Genomic DNA, 9,608 nt, shown 5'->3' with positions numbered 1-9,608 from the left:
GTTGTAAACAACCAGCATGACCATGCATGTGAACATCCACTATACATTAGCCCTGGCTATTCCAATACCAAAGGTTCTAACATAAACTTAATGCTTTCATTCTGACCTATTACAGGATTTACATGGAGCTTAAATAATACATTTAAAAGACACATGCAAAAAAATCAAACCAGATCTATTTGCTTAGTTTGATCTAGACACTGAATCAGTTAGGATTCATTTCAGCTGCATGTGATAGAAAATCTAAATTGACAATGAACAAGCCTTGCATGCGACAAGGTTTTATTGTCACACAAATGCAGCATGGAATTGGTATGGAGGGTCTAAGATATCATCAGGAACACAGGCTCTTTAAGCTTTCCAGTCTTCCATCCCTAGGACACTTATCTCATGGTCTTGAGGGTGTTGGAGTTCCTGCCACCACATTCACATTCCAGGCAGCAGAATGGAGGATTGGGTGAAAAGAGAGATGAGAAAATATGACATATACGCTGGGGGGAAAAATAGGCAACAGTTACTACATGTGAGCAGCCAGATGTCGGGTTTCACAAACAAGGCATTTAAAGGAGCCATTTGTTTGTGTCTCAGCCTGTAGACAGTGATGTTATTGGTTAGAAATGCTTGGGAACACTCACCATTTCCCCAGTTTTGAGTCTGGCCCAGCCCTGTGGTTGTTATGATTTCAACAGGCATCTCAGCAACAACCATCAGGGAATTTTGAAATAAACAAGGTTTATTACTCATAAGTCCTGGAGCATACACAGCACACCTAGGGCTACAAACAAGGTCAACAGTAGAGACAGAGAGCACAGACCTAGGGATCTGCCCTGATGGGGGTTAAGGATGGGGAGCCTAGAGTTTTGCGGGTTCATTCTTTATTGGTGAATTTAAAACATAAGAATGGGAATTAAAGTGTGAAGAAAAAAACGGGATCACTCAAATACTAGCAAACTGAATTTAGCAACATATAAAAATTATGCACCATGACCAAATGAGATTTATCCTTGGAATGCAAGTTTGATTTAACATCTGAACTGCAATTATTGTAATACATCATTTCAATAAAATGAAGAAATGGGGACCAGCTGAGTGGCTCAGTTGGTTAAGAGTTGGCTTGGGAGCGTGAGCTCTGAGCAGCAGGGCTGCCAGTTCGGTTCCCATATGGGCCAGTGACACTGCGCCTTCTACAACTAAGATGGTGAACAACAGCTCGACCTGGAGCTGGTCTGCCGTGAGTGGCCAGCGATGGCCTTGGCTGCAGTGGGGCTGCAGTGGGCTGCCATGAGCTACCGTGAGTGGCCCGCAGCCAGCGTGAGCGGCCGGCCACCGGCAAAAGCTATGGTGAGCAGCTGTCCAATGGCCGGCGACTGACTGCCTCAGCCTAGGAGAGCACAATGATCATAATACCAACATGGGCCAATGAAGCGACGTCCTCCACAACTAGACTGAAGAACAAAAGNAGCTGTTGTTCAGCATCTTAGCTGTAGAGGGCAGTGTCACTGGCCCTCATATGTGGGATCAGAACCGGGGCCCTCCGGCGTCCCAAACCAGTTCTTAACCATTGCGCCACTCGGCCGGCCCTGAAAACAATTTTTTATCAAACAAACAAAAAATACTACGCAGCAAATCCAGGCTGTGGTACATGCCTCCATGCCACCTGGGCGTTTTGACACAGCACAGCATTTGAGTGTTCTTTGGTATATAAAACTACCAGACAAAGACTCTGGTGAGCCCCCATAGGAAAATCATAGCATAGATAGGTATGGTTTGGGAGCAAAGCCACACCCTCTTCTTCTACTAACTATTCTCCTTCCAAGAAAGATCCTGGCTTGCTACTAAGCCCTGATAGAGACTGAATGCTTGACTATGGGAAGCCAAGTAACTCTATGAACTGGGTACTTTCTGATCTGTCAACCCATAAGGTCAGGCATGTGCAGCAGCAATCCTTCATCAAATGGTAGTGGTATGTAAGAGATCAGATTGGAGCAGGTCTAGAAGGCATGAGCAAGGTGTATGAGCAGGTGGTTCAGACTTGTTTAGCACCTCCTCCTCCTTTGACACTCACCTGCATTGCTGTCTGTCCATCAACCCACACCCATGGCCTCATGGAGAGTTTCTTACGACCAGCTTTGGAAGAAGAAGTTCATACCTGGTTTACAGATAGGTCTGCACAATATGTTGACTAATGGCTGGAGTGTGGAAATATAGTATATTTCCATTATTATAGTATATTTCCATTATTTCAGAAAGTTCTATTGGACAGTGCTGGTTAGATTTTGCTGATTGCATTCTTCATGGTATATTTAGCACATTCTTCTGCCCTCTCTATGTCCTATAGTTGGATCTAGAGGCTCAATCTGCTTTGGGTTTGTGTTTTTGGCAAGACTACCTTATGAGTCATATTGTGTTCTCCAATTAGTAGTCACATAATGACTGGTTATCTCTCTTATCATCAGCTGATGATGATCAATAAATACTCTAGCAAAAATATGAAAAGGCATAAAACTACTCATTGTGGCAGAAAGGATTAGAAACCACACAATGTCTATGAAAGAACACGTGAGACATCCACACAACGGAGAACTATGCAGCTATAAAAAGGAAGAAGGAAGATTTCTATAAGGGCTATGAAATGACATATATTGTCACACACACAAAAAAGAAAGATGGAGAAAAATGTGTAGAGTATGCAATATAATATCTATGTGGAAGGAGGGCCTCAAATATACATGTACAAATATACATATATGTGACATTATTTAAAAAATAAATATGTGGTCTCTGCCCTCAGTTCCTGACACAGAGCACCTAAAACCCTTGCAGTTTCTTGAGTGATGGGAAAGTCTTTTGTTCTAATGAAGCAACTCTTGGAAGGCTCCTGGATAGCTTCAGGATGGAGGCTGGTCACCAGAAAGAATTATCAATGATTAGCAGCTTGGAACTTTCAGTTCCACCAACTCCCGTCCTTTAGGGAGGGGAGAGGGGCTGGAGATTGAGTTAATAATCAATTATGCCTACGGGATGAAGTCTCCATAAAAATCCCTTTAGATTTGTGTTTGGAGAGCTTCCGGGTTGGTGAATGAATGAATCCACATGCCAGAAGGGTGGTGCATCCCAGACTCCATGGAGTTCCTACAGTCAGAGGAGTTCCTACACTCAGGACCCTTCCAGATTTCGCCCTGTGTACATCTTCATTTGGCTGTTCACCTGCATCTTTTATAATACACTGTAAAATAAACAGGTAAACATAGTAACATGTTTCCCTGAGCTTTGTGAACCATTCCAGCAAATTATCAAACCTGGGGATGGAAGGGCAGGTTGTGGGAACTCCTGACTTCGTAGCCATGCTGGACAGAGCGTGGATAACTTGGGGACCCATGACTTGTGACTGATGTCTGAAGTGTCCAACTCCGAGTAGTTAGTGTCAGAGCTAAATTAAATTATTGGACACCCAGTTGGTGTCTGGAGAGTTGGAAAATTTTTTGGTGTAGGGAAAAATTACTCACACATTTGGTGCCAGAAGTATTGTGAGGAGAGAAGCAATATGTCGTCAGTATATCGTCAAACCCAGAAAAACCCTAGGCTCCCTGCTTTCTCACTCCTGGAAGTACTGAGAAACAACACCTCTCTGCTGGGGATGCCTTGCTGATTGTATGGAAGCGTAAAAGTTACTGATGCCCATTTTGCTACTATGGCAGAAGAAACTGCCTGGGAATGAAGCCAGGAGGAAGAAGACAGAGGTAAAGGATGAAAAGAGATCTTTACCTATGTTTTTTGAGTAACTAAATCTGGTCAGCTCCACTTCTCAATCTTTTAATCTTAAAAGCCAATACAGTTCCTCTTTCCTTAAAATGCTCCAAAATCTTAAGCTAATTTGATTTGCAGCCGTGAGAATGCTGAATAATAAGGTATTGGGCGAGTCTTGGGCACTACTTCCACTCCTTTTTCAGAGATGTACTGGAGCCGGCTCCTCCCACCTCATAAGGGCCCATTGTGCACACCTCTTCCCAACTCTGTGTCGTCAGTGACATGGTGTTGGTAGCTCGAAGTTGGCCATGGTGTATTTTTACCATGGATATTAGCAAACGTTGCAAATCAGAGCTCCTTGCCTATCTTTGAAAGCTGGTTGCTCAGCATTTATTCACACCCTATTTATTGTCTTAGACTCCCCTTTTGTTTAAGCCTTGCTGTAGTGACCACCTCCACTCACAAGTATCTCACCAAGCTTTTTGTTTCCTGCCCTGGCCTCTCTAAACCAGTTCAGCACTTATGTGTGCAGGAAGCTAATGCCCCAAAAAGCAACCTTTGATTAATAGGGAACAGGACCTGGTGGATAAATGTTTTTCTCTTTCATCCCCAAATTGGACACTGTTTGTTTGTTTATTTGTTTGTTGTTTTTGAGAATTTTTATAAGAGTTTATTTGAGCCAAACCGACGACATATGCCAGGGAACAAGATCTCAAATGCTCCCCCAGGTTGGACAGTTTGGAAATGAGTTTCGTAAGGCTTCTCAGAGGATTGGTCAACCAGTTACCCTTAGTGATAGTCAACTTGATAATGCAGCCTTGATGGGCTTTTTCTCCATCCCTGTTTTCACTCATGTCTCCTGGAATGACATCCCCCAATAAATGACTTGCACATAAGCTTTAATGGGAAGCTCTCCTTTCTGGGGAACCAGGCTTCTATAAATATTCTTTTTCTCCAGGTTATAGAATTAGTTCATCGAAGACACACAGGTGTGAACAAAGATATCAACAGAGCCATTTCACAATGGAGTCAGAGCTACCATCCCAAAGGAAATTGCCTTGCACATCTTATTCCTCAAACCTCAAACCTTTGGAATGTTTGAACGAGGCAAGTAACCTCTGGACTGGGCCAAATCAACGTATATTCTAAACAACTGCTTGTAAAGCTTACAGGAAAGCAGACATCCTGACTATGAGGACTGAAAATATAGGACATTCTTTAGAATTAGCACCACCATCTGTAGCTAAAGAACATCTTAGCTCATTTGCACCTGTAGAAATTCCTTCCTTGGCTCATTGGCACCAGTAGAAACTCCTTCCTTCTATTCATGTACTGGGTCGTCGGGAAAGTCATGACGTATTGTCATGACGTATTTTTCTATGTTTTGCAATGCAAAAAATGCGTCATGACTTTCCCGACGACCTAATAATTATTTCCCTTCCCTTTGTCATAAATACCCCTTGCCTTTACCTCATAATCAGAGCATTACTTGGGTTTCTGCCTGAATCAGCACTTCCTGAATAGCTGGTTTTTTTATCTCAAATAAATGCCCATTGCTTCTCACTTTGGTTTTTTTCTTGTTAAAGTTATCACAGTAGAGAAAAGGAATAAGATTCATTCCAGATTTGTGAAGATCTCCTACAGAATTTCTTCTCTCATATGTGCATTTTCTCTCAAGGCTGCCCACCCCAAATCTCACTCCACCATCATTTCTTGCAATGTGGCCTTAGATGAGACCACCACAATATACTAAGCCAGAGCTAATTCTGTCAACAGAGAGCCCCAAATGGACCCACATGGCACATGACGAAACTGGAAAAACACAGGGAGAGAGGGAATTCAATTGCATTTCCACATATCAAAATGCATTTACATGTATATGGACAAGAATCATTGTCATTGCTATTAGTTATCTACAATTTATAGACTGAAAAAAAGAGCTCAAAAACAACGAAAGGCACAGATACGCCATAGAATTAGATAACCCAGAAGTGTGTGAGTATGTTTAGATAATGTCTGCCTATTTTTCCATTGAAGACACCCAGTAACCATTTTGCTCCATTTCCATATCTTTCCTATTTCCCCCTACATTGTCTAGTTGACCCTCATTTCACAGATAAAGAGAAGGAGGCCTAGGTGAAAATCGCAGTCATTATAATGTATTTGCCACAGAGAAGGGCAATCACGTATGAAGCTTAGGACACTTGCTTGTCTAGGACGTGGCTGGACCTGTGCTTCAGATCTTTACCTCTCATAGCCTCCTTTCGTCACTATATGCCGGGACTACGACTTCTCCCACTGTCCTGTTGCTTTTCATTTCCTAATATCCTCAATTGGCCAGCCTCCTTCTTACCCTGGGTCCAGGTGACAGTCTAGTTTGCCTGGTGACTTCACATAGCTAACCTCAGTCACTGCCATTTTATTTGCCAAACTCAGAATAAAGCCAGAGCTTTATGTTGTTTCTGCACTGTGTGAACAAATGACTAAACACAGATAAACCTGAGGTTTGTGATCAGAAAGCAAGAATTGTGGTTTTTTTTTTAAGTTTTGTGTTTTTGTTTTTGTTTTTATTGGGGAATTGGAACAGCGCTGGGAAATTGGGGGAAGGGGAACAGACAAGTTGCTGTCCTTTTGTTCTTCAGTCTACTTGTGGAGGACGTTCTTCACTGGCCCAAGTTGGCACCATCATTGCGCTCTTCCCAGGTGAGGCAGATCAGTCCCCGGCTGGCTGGCCACTCACTGCAGCTGCTGGCTACACACGGTAGCTCATGGCAACAGGGGTTGCAGCAGGGGTTGCAGCCTACGCCGTCGCCAGCGACTCGCGGCAGCCCAACTCCAAGTTGAGCTGTTGTTCAGCATCTTAGCTGTAGAGGGCAGTATCACTGGCCCTCATATGTGGGATCCGAACCGGGGCCCTCTGGCGTCCCAAGCCAGCTCTTAACCAATGCGCCACTGGGCCGGCCCGCAAGAATTGTTTTTAATCCCACCCATCCAAAGTAGGTTTAACACGAAGTATCTTTTCATGCCTTGCTGGTTTCTCACTTTCTGCTTTTTCTCAAGAATTACACTGAATGCAAACCAGTGGGGAATTCCCGCATTAGTTAGCAGGGCAGCTATGTCTCACTAACTAACCTGTCAATCCCCCCTTTACTTTCCCTACTTTAAAATTCTCTGCATCTTATAATACTCAGAGTGGCCAGTGTACAGTCCAAACAGAGGCTTTGACACACACTGCAGGCTGACAATGCTTTGCATCAAGCACAGCAAGGACATGAAATAAAGCAAATGACATGACAGGAAATCACAGAGCAAGCCTCATCAATTTGCAAGCACACTGGGACAAGATACAGGAAGAGTTGAGTCAGATTTCCCAGCGTTTGCTGCAATCAAGCAAGATCCAGCTGTATGCGGAGTTTATGAAATACGGCTACAATCACCACTGGACATTCAACAATAGCAAAGAGCTAGAATAATCAAAGTTACCCACAGGAGATGATATCTTGATTTATTTCCACTTGCATTACTTGCTATAAATAGCGTGGCCTTGGCCTCCTAGCACCGTCTAAGGAAAAGGATCTGTGGATCTATTGTTCTTCCTTCCTCCCTGTTGGTAAATGAAAGGGCAAGGTGGAAGGCATACTCCCAGTTGGCAAAGTTCTGAGATTAGACCAGCTGGACTGAGGAGGGGACACATGAGACTGGCATTTTCCTGGTTAGAGAAAACGTGCTCAAACAAAGGAAGCTGTTTTAACAGTCCTCCCCTAAATATAGTATAATTTGTGATAGGGTGCCACCTAGAGGTCAGTAATAAATTGATGTTTTCTAGTTCAGGTTATAACACGAGTGAAATCACAAAGGTCTAAACGGGCACTCCCCGATATGTCTGTAATGCGATCCACATATGTGAGAAGTGTATAGAGAACCAGGGACCAAGAAGGGCACTTCCAAGGCCAATTCTGAGGTTTAGTATGACACGGTCTTGGGGCAGGTGGTAGCAGTGGCTATGGAAATGGGCAAAAGCCATGAAAGGCATTTCCTGAGTATGGATAATGAAAGATGATTCTAGGCTTTGACCCTGCAGGTATGTCATTCATTTTGTGGACGGAAAAGGGGCCACAGGTTAAACCTGACAAGCTCAGGAGATTGAAAATAGCCACACAAGACGGCGTGAGCATAAAAACTTTCATAACCAAGTGGGCCATGGTGGGAAGTCACATCTTTAGCGTCCTTCATAAAGTTAGTCTGTGCCTTTTCAGTGGGCCTGTCTGCTTTTCTGTACCTAAGACAATCGCTTTAATCCTTTTTCCATACCAGAGCTGAAAACTGCAAAATTCCTCATTATTATGCTTGTCTCCTGATTACCATCTCTATGTGCTGTAAAAAGCTAACTGTTAGCTATCCTGCACCCACCTATGTAAAGGAAGTACCTGTCTCTCCAATTTACTTTTATCCAATCCCAGGGGTTTCCCTGCTTTGCTCTCTCCCACCCCTTTAATCTGTCACCAATGGATTTCATGTAACCTTCCTCCTTTGATTTTATGTGTAAAATAAGCTGCAACCGCCATTTTGCAGAGCATTTTCTCAATCTGTTGAGATTTTGCTTTCCAGCAATTGTCAACAGGTTGGCTCAAATAAACTCTTATAAGGCTGGATGTTTTTCGTCAACAATCTTGTCTAAGGGTCTGTTGGATGACCCAGAGACTCCAGGACACTGAGCCTTGTTCTTGGTCCCCATTTCTGAGTTCAGAAACGTTTTGGACCAGGCTGGATTTACCTGAGGCCAGGAAGGGTGATGAACGAAGACTATTTATGCTGACAGTACTTGAATGGTGCCCCATAGTACTATTGTATATTGTGTCACCCCAGGTTTGATGAGGGTCACTGACCCAGCACATATCCAGGCTGACATATACACATGGAAAGCTGGGCTTAGGAGGGACAGTTCAGCTTCCTGAAGGCCTGATGTGACCCAGGCTTACCTAAGTGTTTCCACCTACAATCCACTACCACCAACGCACACACCTATGGTGAGATTTTGTTTTGTTGTGTTTTTAGGTTCTGAAGCTAGCACTTCACTTTATCCCAAAGAGCGTTGCAGATCGATGTGTTGTCTCCTGTCTCTGCTTGTTTCCTTCTGGATCCCCTAGGTATGTAAAACCTATTTGAGTTACCCAATGGGGTAACTGGGGTTGGCTCTCTCAGTTGGAGCCAACTGTTGACATTCATCAACACAGCCGACAAGCAGAGGGTGAGAAAATGAGGCCCCAAGAGAATTCCTATGTACCTCGGGCAGAACAGCCCCCTCTTTGTTATACTAGGTTCAGAGCACTTCTTAACTATCATGGATAGTGCAGGGACATTGAAACAGTTACTTAACCTCGCCTCTTAACTTACAATGGCCCAGCAGTCCTAAACACAAAAATAACTTGAAACAATTCACAGTTTGATTTACAGGCACAGACCTGCCTAATCAATTGGAGTTCCCAAAGGAGGGTGAACCGGAGAAACAGCAGGTCCTGGAAAGAAAAATGACCATCAGGGTGAAACCCTCTTTAATTTACCTAAAGAATATCTGTATTTGGTTTTTCTTCCATCAGCACCTTCTATTGATGTATGTCTGCACACTTGTCATGCAGTGGAAGAGAAGTTACATGTATAATGATGTTGGTTGTATCACTATGTAAAATAGCAAAAAATTAGAAACTATCTTTATGGTCATTGTGGAAGATTGGTTATATAAACGAAGACATATATGTTTTGACTAGGTGATCATTAAGGAAAAGGTAGAGGGAACAACAACAAAAGGACAAAAATATATGAAAAATAATAGTTTTCAAAACATTGGACAGTAGGTGATAAAG

General features: G+C 43.2%; 1 long non-coding RNA gene across 1 annotated transcript in view; it reads left to right on the top strand.

The window, feature by feature from the left end:
- The window catches only part of LOC109375370 (uncharacterized), an 82,033-nt gene extending 72,467 nt beyond the window's left edge, over positions 1–9,566 (top strand). Inside the window, exons 3-4 of the long non-coding RNA XR_002122560.1 lie at positions 8,803–8,894; positions 9,202–9,566. This is a non-coding gene — a long non-coding RNA (uncharacterized LOC109375370). The remainder of the gene's footprint in view (positions 1–8,802; positions 8,895–9,201) is intronic.
- Positions 9,567–9,608: the final 42 nt, after the last annotated feature.

This window comes from Hipposideros armiger, unplaced genomic scaffold (assembly GCF_001890085.2).
Source record: "Hipposideros armiger isolate ML-2016 unplaced genomic scaffold, ASM189008v1 scaffold_937, whole genome shotgun sequence".
Classification (NCBI taxonomy): domain Eukaryota; kingdom Metazoa; phylum Chordata; class Mammalia; order Chiroptera; family Hipposideridae; genus Hipposideros; species Hipposideros armiger.
Note: the sequence above shows the minus strand (reverse complement) of the source record. Positions and strands in the feature narration are given on the sequence as shown.